Raw genomic sequence first — 22,432 nt, forward strand, 5'->3', positions numbered from 1 at the left:
GCAATTGGCATACAATAGAAAGGAGTGATCAATCTTGGTTGTATGTACCGGTCTGCAGACATCCAGCAGGCAGTCTCAGTTGCACAATTCTAGTTGCCCTGGTTATAAGACATATTTATGCTTAGATGTTTGGGTTTGCCTCTTGGTGCCATTTCCATTAGTTCCAATCCCATGAAAGGGGCAGCTGCCCTGAAGTGATTGTAACGTTTGAATAAAGGCAAGAAAATCTTGTTCATAAACATATCACCCATCATGAGAAGTACTACTGTCTTTCTGCCTCTTCCTGGCATTCTCTATCTCGCCCTTTCCATGTCTGCAAATGTATTTCTCTCTGTCTTTTCCCATGTCTCCCCTGTGTCTCTCTCCTTTTGTCTTTCTCTGTACCATTATTTGTATCCTGTTCTGTCACTCTGACTCCCCCTGACTTATCTTTGCAGCGTGCTGTCTCTCTCACATCCCTTCTTCTCTTTCTCTGACTTTGTATGTATCTCTCTGTCTTTTCCTCTTTCAGTTTCCCTCTATCCATGTCTCTTTCTTTCTCCTCATCTCTCCCTTTCCTAGGACGTTCTTATTATCTTGAACAAATGTTTTCAAACTCTGCACTTAATCTTTGCAGCCTGCTTTGCAAACTGGAAAGTTTCAGAAGCGAAATTGTTTGAATGTGCTTGTCAGTGCTCGATGTAGTCCGCTGTGCATTTTTAGTACTGCCATCTGACCCTGCCATAAGCTCTGTCTTATAGGTATTAATAGTAAGGCCTCTATCCTCACAGAAGGAGCAGAAACGATCTAGCAACCTTTGAAGGCCGAAAGGGGTTTTCGATATCAGGAGAGTGTTATCTGCAAAGAGCAGGGTAGGTGGTTTTTCCCCCGCCAGGGATGGGGCGTCGGCTGGGTCCTCCCTCAGATGGTCCACCACCCCACCACCCCATTCACATAGAGGGAGAACAGGGTCTGCGCCATTACACATCCCTGGCGTACTCCTCTCTTCACAGCCACCCTTTCTGTGAGCTGTCCCTGGGAGCCCCATTTGGCCCTTGCATAATTCCCCTCTTGTAATTTCATAATGAATTCGAGGAGAGCAGGGGGAAAACCCATTTTTTGTAGTACCCTCCATAACTTAGGGCGTGGCACTAAATCAAAGGCTGTTTTTAGATCTACAAACGCCATGTACAGGCTACCCTTCCCGATGGTCACGGTCTTCCAATAAATAGCAAAAAAGCGGAAGACCTGATCCATCGTGCCCACCTTTTGTATAAATACCGCTTGGAGATGGGAGAGGATATTCTCCTCCTCCATCCAGAGCCCAACCAGAGCATTAATAACCCTGCCAACCACTTTCTGGACCACGTCTATCAGACTGATCGGTCTGTAGTTGGCAGGGTCATCTCTTGCCCCCTTCTTGTACACAGTTACCACCTCAGCTACCTTCCAAGAGTCCGGGACTGGATGTCCCCTGGAGATCAGGTTCATAATTAGGGAGATGAGGTTTGCCCAGGTTACAGGGTCATTTAGGAGAAGGTCCCCAGGGAGCCCATCTGGCCCAGCCGCCTTTCCCGGTGTCAGATGTTTAATGGCCGTTTTTACCTCCATAATGGAGAAAGGGTCTTCGGGGCTATAAATACTCCACCGCCGTTCTCATTAACTATTGGTGGAGGACATAGCTCTACTCCTCCACAGTACAACTCATAAAAATGAGAGTACCATTGATGTTCCGTAATGTAGTTCGTGATGGGCTCAGCTCCCCCTCTCCTAGCTTTATTTATTAAGTCCCAGAATAAGGAAGAATTCTTCAGCTGAGACGCGGATTTTAGATCCTGCCAGTGTTGTTCTTCCCAGTCACGCTTTGCTTGCACTAAGGACCTAGAATAATCCTTCCTAGCCGCTCTAACTAGTGAAGGATTCTGTATAAGTAAAGCTGCAGTTAGCGCCTTCCTTTTTATGCTGCATTGAGCCGAGTACCAGGGATTACTTGATTTTACCTGGGCATGATTCTGCCTGCCACTGCTACCATGTATAGTGAATATTGGCCCACTTTCTCGATTGCGTTCTTATAGACTGACGAGAACGAAGGGCCCGAAGACTTTCAGGATCAGCTGCCAGTTGCTCTAGGTTTATAGTCATCTCTATTAAGTGCTCCCTGATCTTACTCAAATTATCTTCCTGGGATTTAACCCTATTCCATTTCAGTCTGCGGTTGGCATTAAAGGGGGCCACCTCCTTCGTTTGCATTAGAAGGGCTTTATTTACAACTTCATATTTAGGACTCCACCTTAACTTCATGCACAAAGGGTTATGATCACTATCCTGGGATGGGGTTACCACCATGTGAATTAGATCACGCCAGAGCTTCATGTCCAATAAAATATAATCTATTCTTGATGGACCATTTAGCCTATTAAATGTATATGCCCCGTCTGGATCTGAGCTTGTCCTGCCATTAAGCGCTCTCAAGTTGTATTCCAGGGTCAGGGCATTAATCTGAATTGCCCTTGGCGACCATTTTTTGATTGGTTCTAACGTCAGAGGCGGTATGCAGTATTTAGAGTCTTCCTCCTCTATCCCCAGGGGATCTTCCCTGCTTAGGGGTTTGAAGGTGCAATTAAAGTCACCTCCTACAATGGTTTTAGAAAGAGGATGCTTATTGGCTATTTCTAGCTCCAGAGTAGTTATTGTATCTAACATTTGGGCCTCCGGAGTTCCCCTTGCGTAAACATTATATAGATCTATCTTACTATCTTTCTCCTGCCCTTGGATTGAAAGATGTAAGATATCCTCAGAAGCTGATTTATGCACAGTTATTTTCCAGTTTAGTGCAATCTTGATCCAGACATGTAGGCCCCCCGCTGGTCTGCCCTTCCCTGAACTTATTGCGGGAGTATAAAAAGTAGAGTACCCAGATTTAAATATGGGGAGCAAACTCCATGTCTCTTGGAACATACAAACATCAAATTCCACAATGAAGTTGTTCCAATCGGGTATATCCACTTTTTTGTGTAGCCCCGCAATGTTCCAAGAGAGCAGGTGAAACACCTTCCGGTTTATTACAGGGGAGGCTGATATATCTCCCATGTTCTTAGTCATCCCACATTGGCCAGGGGCTGCACTGTCTGCACTAAATCTTATTTGGTCCCTAGGGGTGAAATTCACATCATTTCCTATCACTTCCCCTCCTGAAAAACCTTGACCGCTACTCTTTTCGGGTAAGGGCTCTCCAACACCGGGCGTCAATCGACCTGCTCCAACACGCTATACCTGTTACTCTGTGGGAAGTGGGACAATGGAGGATAGTACGGTCGAAACACCTCCCATGGTGGTATGCTATGTCCAAATTTTGGTGGCACGGTACTCATGCGCTCCCCTGGGAAAACACTTTTTGTTTTACCAAGTCTCCGATGACGAGTTGGGTAAAAGAATGATAAGTGCAGAGGGACAATTTGCGTGGGTACCCAGGATGGCGACCTGCTACAAATGTATTATACCGCCCTAGGGCTCCTAAAATTGATCACAATGCAGTTTCCCGCGATAGTTTTGGTCCCTGTCCCTATCCAGTCCACCCTTCTTACACCCAGTATTTCGCCAGAGACATTGGGAGGGATGGGCCTATTTAGATTAAGCCATTGAATACACTTATTTTTTAATTCTGTGTAATCCTCACTTTTCCCCTGGCTTAATGAGGGGACCCCAGCCATGACCACGACGTATGGTAGGGACTCATCAGAAGCTCTAGATTGGGCAGAACTGGTTGGGACCCCTCATTTGGGTTATCTCTTTTGGGTCTTGATTGATGATTTAATGAAGCTGTACTGTTTTCCGTAGCTCCCCTCGGTGTAGCGCTTGACCCCACCACTGCAGCCCCATCCCTGGGCAGAGGTAGCCCAGAATCCTGGGTAGGTAATACACTACCTTGGGCCAGAGCAACTGGTGCATATTTATCACCTGATAAAGTTTTAGGGTCAGGGATAAGTGTGGGCACAGTAGAGATAGGGTTCCCTGAGGGCCTACGCAGCTGTGGTCTCCTTCCCCCTGCATTATTGATCATAGAGATCAATCTGTCAAGTCTAGATGTTAGTGGTTTGCAGTAGGAACTGATAATCTGTTCGATACGAGCTTCTAGGTCAGATAAAAGATGTGTGGCCCAGACAGGAGTCCCCACATTATGCAAAGGGGGGTCTATGTGAATCAGATCAGTCTCCGCTATAGATTGGTGTCTTCTGACTAATGTCATATATTTGCACTTCTTACTCCTCTGCCGCGGTTTGTAAATTTTCCTGGCTGCAAATTTTGGAGGGGACTCGGGAGCCGCTGGGGTTCCACTTACATCTTGTACAATTTGCGCACAGGGTAACTCCGCAAATGAACACACAATATAAGAGCTAAAATCAGGGGGGTTATTGGTACCAGGTGAAAAATCCCCGCCAACCTCGGGAGGGGAGATAGCAGGAGTTATAGACATACTCTCTGTATTCTCAATTGCAGAAGCCACCACTCCAGTAGTCTTCTGTAACATTTTATCGATGGCAGTAAGACTAGGGAGGGGTTGTGCTGCAGCGGCCTTAAGCCTGGTCATGCGACGAGAAGAGGTGGGCTTAGACAATTTACTCATGTTGCGCATGTTTACAAATGTGGCGCTTGCTCCTACCCTGTACTAAACCCGATACCTGTACCCCATGTAACAAGAATAAAATGTTAAAATCCAACCGTATTACAAATAATAAGTCAATTGACCAGATAAAATAAGGAATGGAAGCACCTTAAGTACAGTTCCCAAATGTTGTGTCCATGTCTCAAGAACGTTAGGGGGGTGGCCCAGTCCAGCCACCTCAAGCATCTGAGGGCCACAGAGGGCCCGCCCTTTGCCCGGGCTTAGCCCGCGCGCGGTCCCGCGATACGCGATATAGGCGGGGCTAAAATAGGCAGGGGATAGGCAGGAAGAGGACCAGCGGCGGCCAATTAAGGAACGCTACGGCTGCTGGTCCTCGCAGTCCCACAGGTCTGCCCGGTCCCACAATGCGGCATAGTCCAATAAAGAATTCCACTATGTCCGGCAGGTACGGGGAGAACAATGACCCAAAAAAGAAGATCCTGCAACTACTGCTGCGAGCGGAGTTATATATAAATTGTTCCTCTCCCAATAATGCTTCCAAAGATTCTCCCCCCTTCTTTTTTTTTCTTGCCACAAACAGCACCAGTTCGGACACCTCTGACTGCTAAGTAATAGTTGTTGAGCCTACCGGTAGCAGTAACATTGATTATAGCACTCAGAGAATGCCAGCCACAGTCAGGAAAAAAAAGCCATGCCGTTTTGTGCGGTACTGCAAAGAAGAAAACACTCACAGCCGTCGGTCACTCAGTGAAATGCAGGGGAAACCTCTGCCGGGTCCGGGAGAGGAGAGCCTCCACTCCTCCCTTCTCTGCCTCAGGCCGTGGCGCTCAACAGCAAGCCCACACCTGCAGCCCGTCAGTCCGAGACCGTGAAGCCACTGCTGGATCCGAAGAGCTCCTCAGCTCTGCCTGCCTTACTCCGCAGCAGACACTTCCCTCGCCCGTGAATAAAAAACGGCTCTGCTAATAACAGCACCGGCAGCAAGCCAGCACGGAGAAACGGCTCCCTTCAGGAAGTTTTCACCAAGGAAGTTTTTCATCCGTTCACTTCTCTGCAGTCCGTAATCAGCAAGGAAGCTCAGAGCTTCATTCCAATCCACGAAGAACAACGGTGGGCACACTATCAGATCACTCTCCAGAGACCTTAATCCTTAAGTGTATTCAGGCTGCCCTTCTACTCAAGTCATGGAAAATTAACCAAGCGTAAACTTACTGCTGAAATGAATGAGCTACAAACCATAGCAATACATATCCGTTGGAAAACAGCGTAACCTCATAGGAAGCGGATAGGACTTCTCTACAAGTGGGAATGATGAGAGAGATTGCCTTACACAAGAAGAAGATTAAGTGGGAACAGAAATGACTTGAATCTTCTTTCGAGACCTATCACCTAGATACAAAAGACACTCCTCTGACTGAAACAGAAAAGTGCTAAGATCTCTCTTAACTCACTCTTTAATCCCAGAGCTGGTCATTCCCTTACTCATCTACAATGTCAAATTTATTAAGAAGGTGAAAATTCTATATCCATTTAGCAACTCAACCTTGCACTCTATGCGATACCTATCATCTAATATAGCCAGGGCATCATACAAAAGCATCCCCAATACCAGAGCCACCAGAATTATGCAGCTTGAGAGTGCCAAATTATACAGCAGAGTTAAGTAAATTTTGCAGCAGATTTGAGTAAATGATATGGCAAGAAAAATCTAATTATGCAGCATAAAGCAGCACATTTTGTAATAGTATAACATAATTATTTAGTAATTTGTAAACTTGGAAACACTGTCTGGGTATCGGTTGCATCTCATTAGAACCTGTTTAACACCCAAATAAAGCAATAAGCAACAGAAAGGTGACCATTCCAGCTTTGCAAAGGGCCTTCCACCGAGCAGCAACGCGTGTCGCTTGATTTTTATAACTTTTGAACAGTTTGAGCTAGAAACTACTTTTTGTTAATATCTGCAGATCATGTGGTAGATGATGGCCTATGTGTCAAATGTGACAAATCTATAATGATGTGAAAATCGCCGCAGCTGCACAATTGAATAAACCCAATGGCCTTACTCAAAACATACTAAATACATTAGATAGTTACTATATAGAGTTGTATATTACAGGGATTGGGGAAACCAAACCTGCAGAGGAGTGGGGAAACCACATCTGCAGAGGAAGATTTCTTTTCCTGGCAAGACATACCTCAAGTGGAAATAGAGAAGAAAGCCTTACTAGAAAGAAAATATCAGAGGATGAAATGATTTACCCATCACTTAATTGCCATTAACCCAATTGTTGGAGAAAGATTCTATAAGCTGGGCAAAGCACAACTGACTGACATTCATGATTCACTCTCCCAAGGAAGATGAATCCACTGGTACTTGGATTGTTGTTGTACAAGACTTTAGTTTGTGTTCGTCTCAAACCCGTCAGGGCACCTTATAAAGTGTCAGTTATCTCAAAATATTTTTCATCAATGTATTGTTGAAGACTCTGGTTAAAATTCTAACAGGCATATGGTCGCCCATCATAAACTCAGTCACAAGTGACATTTGTTACTAGATGGCGGCCCAGGTGGTTCCGTGGACAAATGTATCCACTTCAGGAATCTTTGTTTTATCTCATGGGAACAGGTTTCGATCCCAGTGGGTCCAATCAGATCTTCATAATTCTGAAGTCAATAGAAAGACTACTATTGTACTATTGGTGGGTTACAATGAACATATTATTTTAGCACCAAGAGACCTAAGGGTAGAAGTGCATTTTAAAATACACGTTTTAAATTATTTGTCCTTGGCTTCTCATTCCAAAAACGTCATGGGACATTGTGTCTTCTGATATGGCTCAGCATGGACACCTTGGAAGAAGCTATATTTATCTCCCTGGATGCCGAAGAGGAATTTGTTTGTTATATGGGGTATCTGTTCCTAACACTTAAAAAAGACATGGATAGGACAGAGTATGTAAAAAAAATAGTGTCGGCCATGTGTTGTCCTTGTGGCACAGGAAATATGTGGGGCAGCTATTCAATACTTTTGTAGTTCACAGGGGCATGAGACAGGGATGCCCGTTATTGCCTGCTCTCTTCCTGTTAGTTCCAGAACCTCTTGAAACAGGCAACTGTCTGACGGATGTCATAAGGAGCAAACACTCTAAGATCAACAATTATACCACTGCCCCATGCTGTTAGTATTCTGCTTTGACTCAGCAGTTTAGTTCAAAGCCCTCCCTACTTCCCCTCTATTCATAAGTTTTCATTTTTGTACATTTTAAGGCTAACTGGAACGGTAGTATAACATTAACCATGTCAAGAGTGCCCACTAGGGCCAAGCAGCATGCCGACAGGACGTGAGCCCCTTCAGCTCCCGGCCGGCCCAGCTTACTAATCCTGATTTAAAGCAGATCCTGGTGTGCTCGGACCGAAAATACTGTGGTTCCGGATACTTGTTAGCCTGGGGTTCCCTCCGATATCGAGGGTTGGAGCAACGGACAGCAGCAGACAGGGAGAGGTGGCTGGCCTGCAGACCGCCGGCGCTGACTCTATGCAAGGCCGGTGCTGCGGCCTATTCGCAGCCTGCCGGCCGAGGCTCTCTGCGGCCACAACGTCAGACTGCGGGGGAGTGGAGGAAGAGCCCGCGACCATCCGGATCCTGGGGTGCCCTGCGATCGGACAGTGAGGCTGCGGCGGCGCCCTGCGGGGGTGCAGAGGGTCTCCCTGAAGCGCCGGGACCCATCGGTGTCCGCCGCTTGGAGAAGCCACGGCGGGAGTGACGCCCACTGGGGGGTCCCGGGGGGCCGGGCCGTTGCAGACGGCAGACGTGCGGGGCAGCCGCCGATGAGCGATCCCGGTATCTGGGCCCTGGGTCTGACCTGGACTCGACGGCAGCTGCGGGGGTCCCTACTGCCATCGGGGGCCTCCCGCAACCCTAGGGTTCCTGTGTTTGCCGGAGGAGGCGGCCGGTGATCCCGACCTGGCCGCCTGAGGACTGAGGGTGAGTTGCAAGGGACCGGAGGGACACCATCTGCCATCGGGGACCCACCGGCATAGCTGCATCGCGCCAGAGGCAGAGAGTGGAGGAGCGGAGGGGGGAGTGATCCAGGACCGGGGCCCCCATCGGCCCGGTCCTTTTGTTGAGCCTTCTGCATTTGAAGGCCCTCCGTCATCAAGGGGCCCTAGGAGCTTGTCTGGCCCTGCGGGGGGTGCCGGCTGTGCCTGGGGTGCCGGCCGGAGCCGGAGGGACGGAGCTGCTGAGATCCTGGGCCTCTGCACGTCGGGCCTGGCGAGCGGCGGAGGGGGTAGCATTGGATATCACCTGAGCTCAGGAACCCAGGAAACATCGGATTGCGACGGCGGACCTGCCCTTAACGTCTTCGTGGCACCTTCGCGACTGGGGGTGAGGTGAAACTGTCACGGCGACCCCTCGCTGTGGAACTGGTAAGTGGACGGGGTCCTGGGCTGTCCCCTGGCCGCACCGTTGCCCCGATTGGATGGTGGGAGGTCCGTGGTACCTACTGGACTAGGCCTGGACGCGTGCAACGGTCCCAGACGACTGACATCAGGGCGGAGCCTCTCCCTGGGACGGACACTACGCAGCTGGCATAGCGGTGAGTGGGGCCTAGAACTGTACGTATCCCTGGCAGCGCACATCCTGGGGGACGGCTGGGGACCCTCTGCAACCCCGGGCATTGTCGAGAGGCACCTCGTTTGGTCGGACGTCTGGGTGGGGTCCCCATAGACTCTGATAATGCGTAAGGACAAGATGGCCCGAGCCTCACAGCCAAACACCATCACGCAGTACACCACTCAGCGGCTCCCTTCGCAGCGCATCATGCATCAATCCGGTCAGGATGAGGAGGGGCGCGTCCCCGGAGTGTCCGGCAAGCCCTCCCGGGCAGAGCTACTGAAGGCGATACACGGGTCCAACACCGCCTTGGAAAGACAGATCGAGACGGTATCCATAGATGTGAATCTCCTGAGAGCAGATCTCCGCAAGGTAACGGATAAAGTATCTGTGGCAGGGGGAATATAGTCCAGCTACAGGAGGAGGTGGCGTCCCTCAAACAGACAGTCTCGCTGCTCTCTGCCTCGACGAGGGAGCTGGAGCGAAGAGCGGAGGATGCCGAAGGGAGGGCACGCCGCAGCAACATGAAGGTGTTGGAGAATAGGATTAACAGTTTAACCGATGAAGAGCAAGAATTAAGAGTAGCATTAGGAGTAGAATTGGATTTATTAAAGGCCTCCTTGGAAAATTTAATTCAAACAAGAATTTCCAGCAGGTGGGAAGCAAGCAAGCTTGCCCACTTTGAATATGGCGAGTGGGCCAGTAGACTACTCGCCTGGAAGGCCAAATCGGACAGAGTCAGAAATCACATCAAAGAAATAGAAGACATACACACTAACTCAAAATTAAGCAGGAAGGAGGAGATGGGAGAAATCTTGCATGCTTATTTTGAGGATTTATATAACGACGATAGTGATTCTGACAGTCTATCTATACAAGATTGGCTGCTTCCATTTCAGCTACCTGCTCTTTCTATAACTCATCGGGAAAGTCTGGAGGCAGAAATAACGTATCAAGAAGTCAAGAAGGCTCTTTCTGATGGTAAAAAGGGTAAAGCTGCAGGGCCAGAAGGCCTCCCTGCGGAAGTCTACAAGAAATTGGACAATATATTTATCCCCTTAATGGTTGAGATGTTTAATAAAATTTTGATGGAGGGAGCTCAACCACTTATTACATGGGGGGAAGCAAACATCACCCTAATTTTAAAACCGGGCAAACCTCCTACTAAATCCGGGTCATATAGGCCGATATCCTTGTTGAACTCAGATTACAAGGTATTCTCTAAGATATTGGCGGATAGACTAGGAGGTGTGGCAGGTGAGCTTTTACATATAGATCAAAAGGGCTTTGTAAAAGGCAGAAATTAGTCTGATTTGACTTATGATTTTATTGGTGCAATAGATTTTGCGTCCACTTTCTCTCTCCCCTTGGCGGCTATGACATTGGATGCAACTAAAGCATTTGATAGGGTGAACTGGAAATACCTTATAGTGGTACTAGAAGAGCAACATTTAGGGCCAAAATTTTGCCGGACCATCTGCCGTATTTATAACGAGTCCCCAGCTAGGCTGGTGGTGAATGGTAGAACGACCAGACCATTTAAAATTAAAAGGGGAACCAGACAGGGCTGCCCCCTCTCCCAACTCCTTTTTGATCTATATATAGAGCCCTTCGCCCAGCGGCTTAGGGAAGAACCAGCTATTACATCTTTTAGGAGCGGCTCATGGGAGAGGAAGGTGGCCCTGTATGCCGACGACATTCTTATTCTTTCGTCGGATCTGGAAACCTCTTTTCCATGGGTTATTGAACTAGCGAGAGATTTTGGCCGAGTTTCCGGTTACGATATTAATGCTGATAAAACCGAGCTTATGTCATAAAACCTGCCAGGATGCCGATACCAAACCAAAAAAGAACTGCGTACCTAGGGATCAAGATTGTTCCAGAAATAGATAAAATTGCAAAATACAATCTTGTTAATATCCTGAAAGAGTGTCAAGAAGTCATGAAATCCTGGGTTTACCTCCCATTATCTACCCTGGGTAGAGTAAATCTAATAAAAATGACAATTTTGCCAAAGGTAACATTTCTATTTAACACCATTCCTTTTAATTTTGAGAAATCACTAATAGATAAATTGCAGCGATCTATCAATTCCTTTGTTTGGGCTTCCAAATCTGTTAGAATATCATGGAGGAAGCTTAGACGTAGAAGGGAGAAAGGTGGTTTGGCACTCCCTGATATTCAATACTACGCTTGGGCCTTTCAGCTAACACACTCCAGGATGTTGTTAAAATCCCTGGATACTTCAGGGAGAGGTAAAATGTTTTCAGCCATGCTAGAGCAACTTGGGCTTACATCTGAAGGTTTTTTGTTTAAGTTTGGGGACAAAAAGTTTTTCAAAAAGGTCAGATTGAAAGTTCTAAGTGGCGTAGCTCCGATATGGGCTAGGATAAAAAAAACTAACAGGTCTTGAATACTATTCAAGGCTGGCCCCCATGTGGGATAGTCCAGGAACTCCTAGCTGCCTAAAAAATTGCCCTTTGAAAATTGCCCTTTGAAAATTGCGGGGCTATTAGGTTGGGGGACCTTGCGGTTGATGGATCTCTCTTACCGTGGGCCATGTTGAGTGACAAAGTGGAGGGAGGATTATCAGAGTTTAAGTATTTGCAGTTATTAAGCCGGTCCCAGAGTCTGAGTAATCCATTAGGCCAGGGGGGATCCCCTGGAAGACCATCTGGCTAATAGGTCTGTATCCAAGAAGGAGTTCTCTTTCTTCTACTGGGCTATCGAGGAGACTTTTGATAGTGAGTTCAAGCTAGCCGAAGAGCTATAGGGGAAGTCATCCCGGAGACAGATCTAGAAGATTTGTGGAAGATTTCTTATACTACACTTTTCTCAGTCAAAAAGCCAGCTTGGCTGAGGAGGAATCACTATTTTACGACACATAGAGCTAATTTTTCCCCAGCCAGGCTTTCAAAAATCTCTAAGGGCCCACCGACAAGGTGTAAAAAATTTAACTTAGAAAGTGCCCTGGATGTGCACATGTTTTGGGCGTGTCCGTCTCTCTCGGAATTCTGGAGGGAAGTTGGAGATTGTTTATCCTCTATTTTGGGACGTACAATACAAATTTCCCTGGAACATATCATCTTCTGTGTATTTAGTGACATCATTGGTCACGATAGAGACTTTTTATTCTTTTCCATCTTGCTGGCCAGGCGGGAAATATGTAGGAGATAGGTTGAGTCATCACCCCAAAACAAGCAGAGTGGTTATCCTCGGTATATAATACTTCTAAAATAGATCTGGCCCGACTGAAGAACTATAAGAAGCCCGTTGTTTGGAGCGGTCTGTTAAACTGGACTTTGGTTTAGCGTTTTTTTTTGTCCCATGATTAAGCCTCAGTGGAACTCTCAGACTGTCTAGCTACCAGCTTCAGTCTTAAATTCTGGAGAGAGTATAACCACCCTCCCCCTCAACAACGGGAGGGCAGCAACTGGAGTGATGTTGGCTAACGCCATTGGTAGGTGGTAGATGAAGGGCGGAACAGTTCACCTTACAGCCTACTTCTCAAATTTGAGCAGCAGTGGCAGCCTTCTGATCTTTGGTCAGCTGAGGTTAGAGGCGAATGAGGAAAGAAAGAATAAAAAAAAGATATATATTATATGAGGTTGGATAACAAACAATACTATCTTGCAGTGTAATAACCCCATATTATTCAGTAAATGAGGGTGGGATAATCCTCGCCTCCAAGTCCTTAATAGAATTAAAAATTATTTACGCGTTAGCTATAATTCTTTTTCATTCTATTTCAGGACCGGAGGCTTCGGATTATGCTTGTTCAAAGCAATTATAGCGTACTAAAGATTTTCATCAAACCAGCTTGTAAGGAAAACAATTCTGAAGACTGAATGAGTAAATCAACTCATTGTATATCACAGATATGAACACCTTTATCATAGGAAACAAGAGCTATGACTGAATAAGTCAGCAAACTGGTGGTACCCATACTTGTTTTTAAGGGACAAACCTTGCCCACAAAGTGCTAGTGCAGCAGTATGGATATATTGAAATAGGTGCCAGAAAGACCTGGAAGAGGTGATCCCATAAAGGATTGAAGAGGACCTATAGAACAGAGGACATGTCACTTTGACCTTGCACCATATGCGTACTGAATTCACACAGAAACCCAAAGTAAGGACACTACTTATAAACATCTCTAAGCACTAATTAAAGGTGACGGACACGTCCTGGGAAAATTCTGCTGGAGGCATGCATACTTGACTACCAATACTGATCTGTAGGAAAAAAAACATTCCAAAATGTTAGATGATCAGTAAATGGATGGTCCGGGTGCGAAAATCGCAGAGAATCCGCAGGCGAAATAGGGCGCTGCTGAAACAACAAACTGATCTAATGGCCGCCGACAAGCGAGGAGCTCTGGTAGCGGCAGCGGTGATCACAGGCTCCCAGAAAAGTGGATCAGCAATGGGGTCGGACTCTGAGGAAGCGGAGGAGAAGTCGGGTCCGGAACTTTCTGATTTGTACAGTGCGGGAGACTCTGTGGTCACGCCTCAGACGGCGGACGAGATCCTCGGGGAATGAACCTTTTGGAGCTGGATTTACTGGGACTTGGCCCTGCTGCAGCGGATATCCTGAGTATCCATTGGTGCTGGACTTCAGGTGACGCACTTTTATACGGGATGTCGGACTTGGAGTGAAAGCGGCGCATGCCGCCCGTTGGCCCAGACCCGCCTCTTCTTGCCCTTAAGGCTTACCGTGGTGACTACCACAGATTAGGATTGTGTGTGTTGTTAAGGGGGTTTGGATGGGGACTGATGTGTTATTGGGTCCTGTTCTGGGGGGGAGGACTGAGGGAGTTGTATGGGGTGTTGTGTTTGGGGGTCAGTGCTGTTTGAGTGTGGGCGGGATGACTGGTAAGCTTGAGGTGCTGAAAGATGATCATGATGGGGACTTCACCTGATTTGAAATGTCTAACATGGAACGTACGTGGCTTGCAGACTATGGCAAGGCGCCATAAGGTACATGCATACTTGGTGCGACGTGGCGTCCAGATTGCCCTGCTTCAGGAGACCCATCTCACCAAGTCGGAATGCAATGCCTTGCAGAAAAGATGGCGTGGCCAAGTGTTTGGCACAACATACTCTGCATTTGCTAGGGGGGTCTTGGTGTGGGTGCGGGCTGGAGTTCCCTTCCAGGCTACGAACCAGGTCATAGATCCGGAGGGACGATTTGTGGCGGTGGAGGGCAGGTTATATGGTAGGGATGTGGTGCTTTGCAGTGTTTATGCCCCTAACTCGGAACAAGCCCGCTTCTTTGATAAATTGTCCGGTTCTCTGGCACATTTCCTGGCGGGACAGGTCCTATTAGGGGGCGACTTTAACTCGATTGCAGATCCACTGCTGGATAGGTCACACCCACCATTACATTCCTCCCCGGTCCATAGGCTAGCTACACAGAGGAGGGCGTGGCAGAATCAATGGGGCCTCATAGACGTTTGGAGAGGTCAACACCCTACTGATAGGGACTACTCCCACTTTTCCGCACTCCACGAGTTGCATGTTCGGATCGACTCGATCCTCTGTAACACTACAATAGCAGCCCTGGTGTCGCATTCGGAGTACTTGACCAGGACCATATCTGATCACAACCCCCAGTTGGTGCACATCAAATGGCAACGTGTTCGAACCGTGATTCCCACTTGGAGGTTGCGCCCCGAAACTTTAGAAGACGGGGCTTATAGTTCTGACCTCCGAGCGGGCATCGAGGGTTATTTTGCCGTCAACGATGGGACCGCCACCACCAGGGCTTTAGAATGGGATGCGTTCAAGGTGGTGGTCAGAGGACTGTGCATAGGAAAGTACTCCGGTGTACGGACGAGCCTTCTAGCTGACGTGGACAAGGCGGAGGGGGCACTGCTGGACCTAGAACGCCGGCGACCGGAACATCCGGCCCTGCACCCACAATTGTTGGAGGCGAGGGAACGAATGGCTGTGGAGACTGAACGTCTGAGGAGTTATGACTACCGGTTATACCTGACGAAAGCTCATGTGGAGGGTGATAAGGTGGGAACGCTGCTGGCGAAATTGGCCAACCCGATTCCCAGGGGCTGCCTGATCCTGAGTATACGTGATGAGTCGGTGGGATGGTCTACTCCCAAACGGCGGTTCTTTCCCGCTTTCTCAATTACTACATGACTCTTTATAGTAGCCAGCTGGAGGTGGGGATCCCCGAGATAGAGGATTATCTTGCAGAGATCCAACTCCCGACACTGGATGAGGATAGTGCTAAGGATCTAGGTAGCGCAATAACGCTTCCTGAAATAAGGGGCGCGATCAAGCAGATGGCCCGGAATAAAACACCGGGTGTGGATGGCCTTCCAGTGGAATTTTATGCTCACTATGTTGATGTTCTGGCGCCTAGACAGCTGGTGGTGTATGCCGAGGCGCTCGAACTGGGATACTTACCTCAGTCGATGAGAGAGGCTCTGATAATTCCACTCTTAAAGCCGGGTAAGGAGGACGTCGAAGTGACCTCCTATAGGCCATTGTCCATGCTAACGGTGGACTATTAAATTCTGAGCCGCATTCTGGCTACTAGACTCTTGCCCCACATGACCACGCTGGTCCATCCCGATCAGGCTGGGTTTATCCCGACCAGAAATACATCGATCAACATCCGCCGCCTTGTGCGCGTATTGGATAGTTCATGGGACCCGGACCAGATGCCAGCAGTATTGTCTGTAGATATCGAGAAAGCTTTTGATAGCTTAGAGTGGAGCTATCTCGACAAAGTGCTGGAGAAATACGGTCTGGGTGAACACTTTGGACGCTGGACGAGAGTCCTTTACTCCTCGGCGTCTGCCAGGGTGCGGCTGGGCTCAGTGATCTCTTCTGACTATCCGGTAGGGAGAGGCACGAGGCAGGGATGTTCTCTTTCCCCGCTGTTGTTCGCACTGGCGATGGAACCCTTGGCGGCCCGGGCTAGAACAGGAAGGGCCTATGCCGGAGTGCTGAGCGGAGGGTCTCCACAGTACATCTCACTCTATGCGGATGACTTGCTGGTGTTCTTAGAGGACACGGCTATGGCCCTGGATGGGGCGACTGAGTTGTTGTCGCTTTTTGGGAGGCTATCCGGCCTTCGGGTGAACTGGAGCAAGACCTGCCTCTTTCCGTTGCGGGAGGACGCGCCCAGGCCGCAGCTGGCCCAGAACATTATCTGGGAACCTTCGTGCTTTACCTATCTGGGGGTCCGCATTTACCACGGCGTCAATAACCTGCTGCACGGGAATGTGGGGCGTTGTATATGGGCCTTGAGAGGCTGTATGCCGTTCTGGGCGACCCTTCCCCTTTCGATACAAGGCAGGGCGGCGCTGCTAAAGATGGTGGCCTTGCCCAGGCTGCTTTATTATTTCCGCATGCTGCCGATGTGGATCCCACAGAGGGTCTTTAGGGAGTTACGCACCATGACAATAGACTTCCTGTGGGGACATGGCCGACGCCGTGTGGCTCTGACCACGCTCCAGAGGCCAAGAGCAGAGGGTGGCCTGGCGGTACCTAATTTTGAGCTCTACTATTTGGCGGCGCAGTTGCAGATCCTCACTCAGAACGTGGCGAGAGTTTTCAGAGGCCCTGCCCAGGCCGGAGGGGAGGGGGTGCAAAGACATGTACTATCTTATATAGTGATGCAGCAGAGGCTCGCGTTGCACGCTCTGACGCTGGCGGAACGTACCCTACGTTTGTGCTGGAACAGGAGCCAGAGGCGAGTGGGGGTAGCCCACCCATACGCTCCTGAAATCCCATTGGGTATGTTGACGGCACTACCGCATGGTGGGGACTGGTCCCCGCTCCTGGATTGGGAGGAGCTGGGTCTCCACATGGTGGGCGGCCTTTATGCCGATGGCGAATTGTTGCCTTTCCGGGTGGTGCAGGACCTCTTTGGTGTCCCGGATGGTGGTTTTCTCCTTCATGCGGCTGTGACGACGGCGATCCGTAAACACTGGCAGATGGGACAAGTGGAGCCTGGCACGACTACAGCCTGCCAATATGTGGTGATGGCAGCGGGCACTTATAAGGCGATTACTTGTCTCCACTCCCGGATGTTGGCCGAGGGCTTGGAACCACTTACGGTCTTAAAGTTGAAATGGGAGGACAGCCTTGGTAAGCCGATACCAGACGCGGTGTGGGGCCACATACTACGGAGGACGTGGAAGGGGAGCAGAAATGCCCGGTTTCAGCTGGTACACTTTTTTGTAGTGCATAGAGCCTACCTTACCCCGGGGAAGATTAGGAGACACTTCCAGGTCCTTGACGCTGTATGCCCTAGATGCATGGCGCCTGCTGTGGAGTTCGATCATATGTTGTGGAGCTGAGCTACGTTCGGGGCGGAGGGTAGGGGGGCTTTGTTTTTGAGTCTCTGGGATTGTTACTTCTCAAGTTTTTATCATTTCCTTCAAAATTAAAAGCGGAACTGAACTACATGGCGATGATTATCCGCATCGGCCTTTGCTGGGCTGCAGTGTCTATGTTGTACCTACTTTGCCGCCCGACCTCCGGGTTGTGGGCTGAATGGCCGTGTAACAGTTCCGCAATAAAAAAATGTTTAAAAAAAAAAAAAATATGTTGTGGAGCTGCCCGCAGTTGGGAACTTATTGGTCCGAGGTGGGGGAGCTGCTTCAGGCAATCACTGAGCGCCAACTGGAGTTTGATATGGCCACCTGTTTACTGCTTTGGTTTCCCCACACGGCTAAAACAAAGATCACTAGTAAATGTATTGACTTGGGGCTCATATTGGCACAGAGGGAAATCACCTGCCACTGGAAGTCGAGGGAGGGCCCATCCAGTAGGAGGTGGACGAACGAATTACTGAAATGGGCCCAGGGAGAGAGTACAGTCAGGTTTCAGCAGGCCAGTAGGACATCCAATGAGAAGAGCATGGAGATGGCGAGGGCATGGGAAGGGCTGGTGCAAGCGCTGAAAGATCATTTGCTAGAGGATGAGAATGACGATGAGTAACCACATGAGGGTTCCATGAGACACAACTAGATATACTGATGACCGGATCTCTTTGGATCATAAATGCATATATTGACATACAGCCCACACCAGCAGCGACACTGACGGGGGGTGGAGGGCGGGAAACTGGTTTTTTTTGTAGCAGTACAATTGTTGGGCTGGATGAGTGTGGGGATGGAGAAAAGCAGATAATGGTTCAAGTGACTGCCTGAGGACGGAGATTTTCCAGGCTTTCTTTCTCCTGATTTTTGTTTCTTCTAGACATCGTGTGGCTACCGCCGCCCGACCTCCGGGTTGTGGGCTGAACGGCTGTGTTATGTTCTCTACGTCCTCTGATGATGGTCACCACCGAATGTCGTGTTATTGAAATGTATGCTTGTATTCCCCACGAATCTGCAATAAAAATATATTTAAAAAAAAAAATCAGTAAATGGATAGAAAGTGTGGTCAGTTATATCGAGAAACTGTTCTATAAAACTCGGAGTTGATATACTGATTCCATAAATAAAAGCGAGTATGGTAGTTGCATCTCAGACTAAACGATCTTGGCAGAGGAGAAGGTCAACTACAGGGATATTCCACAAGTTTCTGCTGGTCAGAATTAAAAAGAACCTCTAACGCACTCTATATATAAGAAGACAGTGTACTGGAAATTGCCTACAGATAGTCATAGAAAGGTAAATATTCAAATGGAATGGCATTGTTTTAGGAAGAAGATGACAGATAGAACTCAAACCTTAAGGGATCTCCATCTCCAACAAAAAAAAAAAATGTATTCCGTATTTGTAAAGCGTGAACTTCTCAACCTTATGGGTCTCAAGACGCTGGGGACCATCGTGGAATTTAAGTGAGCTATTTCCCAGAGTCACATGGTGCTGAGCTGAGCTGCCGCCGGAACCGTGAACCCTGTACTCCGAAGTCAGCTCAACTATCGCATTGTACCCGCCTAACACCTCTTGTGGAGAGAACTGAGTTATGGATAGGTAGGCATAAGAGTAGAAAAGGCTTTAACTGAGATACGCCTGACCATGAAGTACTAACCTCCTTGAAGACACTTACTCAGGCCCGCCAACTCCAAAGAAGATCCAGGAAGAAATGGGCCAATACAGGGCTTCTCAGAGACATCGAGGACCGAATAATTCTTCCCCAGCAGAGGAACAATATCAGTGCAGAGCCAGCAATGGAGAGTATACATAGATACTGCAGGAACACAAAAAAAACAAAGTGAAAAAATGGGACGCAGGAAAAACTTTTCAAAATCGCAGGAAGGCAACCTTGATGAAGTCCGATGATTTGACCTCCCTGAGGAGAAATCCACCACCAGTGTGGACAGGCTGGTTCCAAGCCATCCGAATATTAATGACCTGAGTTATCGCAGAATACTGTGAAACCATGAAAGAAAGAACCTCCCTTGTTGGAACTTCCAAGATCCGAAGTGAAAAAGCCCAACAGTAAATGAGCTGCACCGACAAACAATATCTGAACTCGGTCGGCAATGGACAAACCGGATAATGGCCATACTCTGCTGAACTTGCCACATAGAGTTAAGGACCAAGATTTTATTATACCCGAGACTAACATATTTGAGTGCTTTAGCGTGAGAGTACGTCTTGCGGGCCACCGACTTCCGGGGGACTTGAAAAGTGATGGGCAAACAAAAGCCGAAAAGAACCCTTGTGTATCAGTCAGTTACCTATAGAGCAAAAGACCCACTAAGCCTGGCCTAGCCACTGGTATCTGATTGAGTGTCACAGAGTAAGTTACTCACCTTTAAAGAAAAAAAAACTTAGATGCTGAAACGCCCCATATAATGGGGAGAATGCAGGGGTGGGAAAAATGGCCTGAGCTAATTCGCCGGCGTGTCACACTGGCCAACAACACGAATCTAGCTAGGCCTGATAATGCCTAGCTCAATTGGTATGAGAAGTAAAGGCTGTCACTGAGTCAAGCTGAAAAATCAAGGAACTGTATGCAGTGCCAGAAGACGAGGATAGGATTGCCTTACATGGAAATAGTTCATCCCGGTGCCGAATGAAATGGGTCAATCTGTTTAATTGCAGAGTCATGACCGCACATCTTGCGCTATCAAGATACCATAATACGGAAGGAAAGGTCAAATAATGGAGCTCTTGAAAATTTGCCATAGGTTGCCTCGTAGAAACTGAAATAGATTGGTGATGGAGAATGGAAATACCCTACTATACAAAATAAGCATCTCTTGAGTTGATGTGTGCCTCTATAAGTTTATTTGGAGGTGATGCTAAAGGGATGAAAAAACCTTTTGTTAAACTCCAATAGGAATTCAGTTACCAGTATTTGGAATGAAAGCCTGGAGTCGTATTTTCTAAACTACTGGGAATATGGAATCCATCTAATATAGGAATTTTCTGCTGTGCAGAATTTGTCCTGGGATTTGTAGAAACTGTACCTGAAACAGCAGTGACCCCCCCCTCGCATTCTGGTGGGATAGAGAATGCTCCAGGAATAGGCGGACGCCGCAGTTTCACAATAGGTCAGATGACCGGAGGATTCACACTTGTGTGCGACCGAGTGATTGCCAAAAAGATTGTTGGGGCATTTGCATCCTGCCATGGAATGTTCCTGTGTGGCTAATGGAGCTGATGAATGTAACCATGCGAAGCGTCAGGCAGTCTATTGGTCTCTGCTGCGATAAACTGCTGGTTTCGGAGCACTGCGGATAGATGCGCAAGAGGGCGGAAGACAGATAATGCAGACTGCTCGCTGCCCAGAAGGCCCAATTCACTGTGTGCCCAACTTGAAAGAACGTCAGGGTCCATCGAAGTATCTGTAGCAAGGACCGTCATTTCAAGAATCTACTCAGTAGGCATTTTAAAGAAATGGGCAAATGTGGGTCAAGCATTACTGTCTCGGTAGATTGATCCAGGAGAAGCCTGATCCGAGTCTGGCATGGTGTCCTTGTAAGAACCGATTAAATGGCAGTCATCGACCTGGTCTGCGATACTAAGGGTGTGTATCCGGTCCGAGTGGGAATACCTGGTCATGTCAGACTCACAGTCCAGGGAGGTTCCGGGAGCAGCAAGGGGACAAAAGTCAGCGGAAGGCGCTTGGGCCAAAGGTGACGTGCGACACCATTCGCGACCAAGGATTGTTTCAGTTAGGGCAGAGGGTACGAATTCAGGCCTGTCACTGTCATCCTGTGCAGAGTGGGAGCCTGAGAAGTGACAGAGTGGGGAGAAGGGGAGGATTGCAAAGTAATAGCCGCCATACAAGGACAAATGGCACCCAAAGGGAATGGAGTGTCTTGTTGGGTGAAGCATGGTATGATTATGGAACCTGATTGTAACTGGGGCCTGGGTTTGAAACGCCACATGCTGAGAATGTGTGGTCAGCCTGGTCAGAGGGCAAATCATAAGAAAGCCTTCACCCTAGGCATAGGCCGGGACAGGGTGGATAGGACTAAGACCGTAATGTTGCTGAAGGCTTGTAAATGGCCGGAGGGCTGTTGTGAAAGCTCTGTGAACTGACTGCATGACTGAGACGTCACCAATTTCCACACAGTTGTCATCCTGGAGGAGATTCACATCCTACGTAGAAGGGTTATAGAGCCCACCTTCAACAGAACAGTGTTCAGTCACAGTTATCACGACTGCCGTATAATGTGCCTGTAAGGTGTAGGTGAGTGCTCAGAACAAGAATTTGAGAGGAAGGAGGGGTAACCAGAAGTACACCAAGGCTGCCAGGAGGCAATCAATAGAATGATATGCAAAGCCTGTAAATAAGTGTTTACACCTTTCCCACTCGGGTCTAAGGGAAGCGTTCAACAAAACCTCTTATTTGTGAGGCAGCATGGCTCGCCAAACCCGATATTACATAGTTTTACTACAGCACGGAGACCGTGCAGGTGGCGAGCTAGACTTAGGACAAAGCTGTCCTGGCGTGTTGAAGCGATCCGCTTCCCGCTTCCTGAGCACCCTCGTTGGGTGCTGAATAAGCGGCAGTGAGCGGTACAAAAGGGGGTGGTGATGGACGGAGCATCTGAACCAATCAAACACTCACACCCAGTCAAAAGATCTGGGTTTAATCCATCACCGTTCTTTAGCACACTCTGCCACCCCAGTTCAGACATGGCTATATGCAAATCAGTCTGACCCTGTGCCTCGTGGGAACAGTCCAGCCCGAACTGCCAAGCCATGCCTTCCCTGGACCGGAAACAGCTTCCGAGGACCGGTTTCTGGCATTACAGCCTTCTTCAGCCCG

The sequence above is a fragment of the Lissotriton helveticus genome, chromosome 10, assembly GCF_964261635.1.
Source record: "Lissotriton helveticus chromosome 10, aLisHel1.1, whole genome shotgun sequence".
Classification (NCBI taxonomy): Eukaryota; Metazoa; Chordata; class Amphibia; order Caudata; family Salamandridae; genus Lissotriton; species Lissotriton helveticus.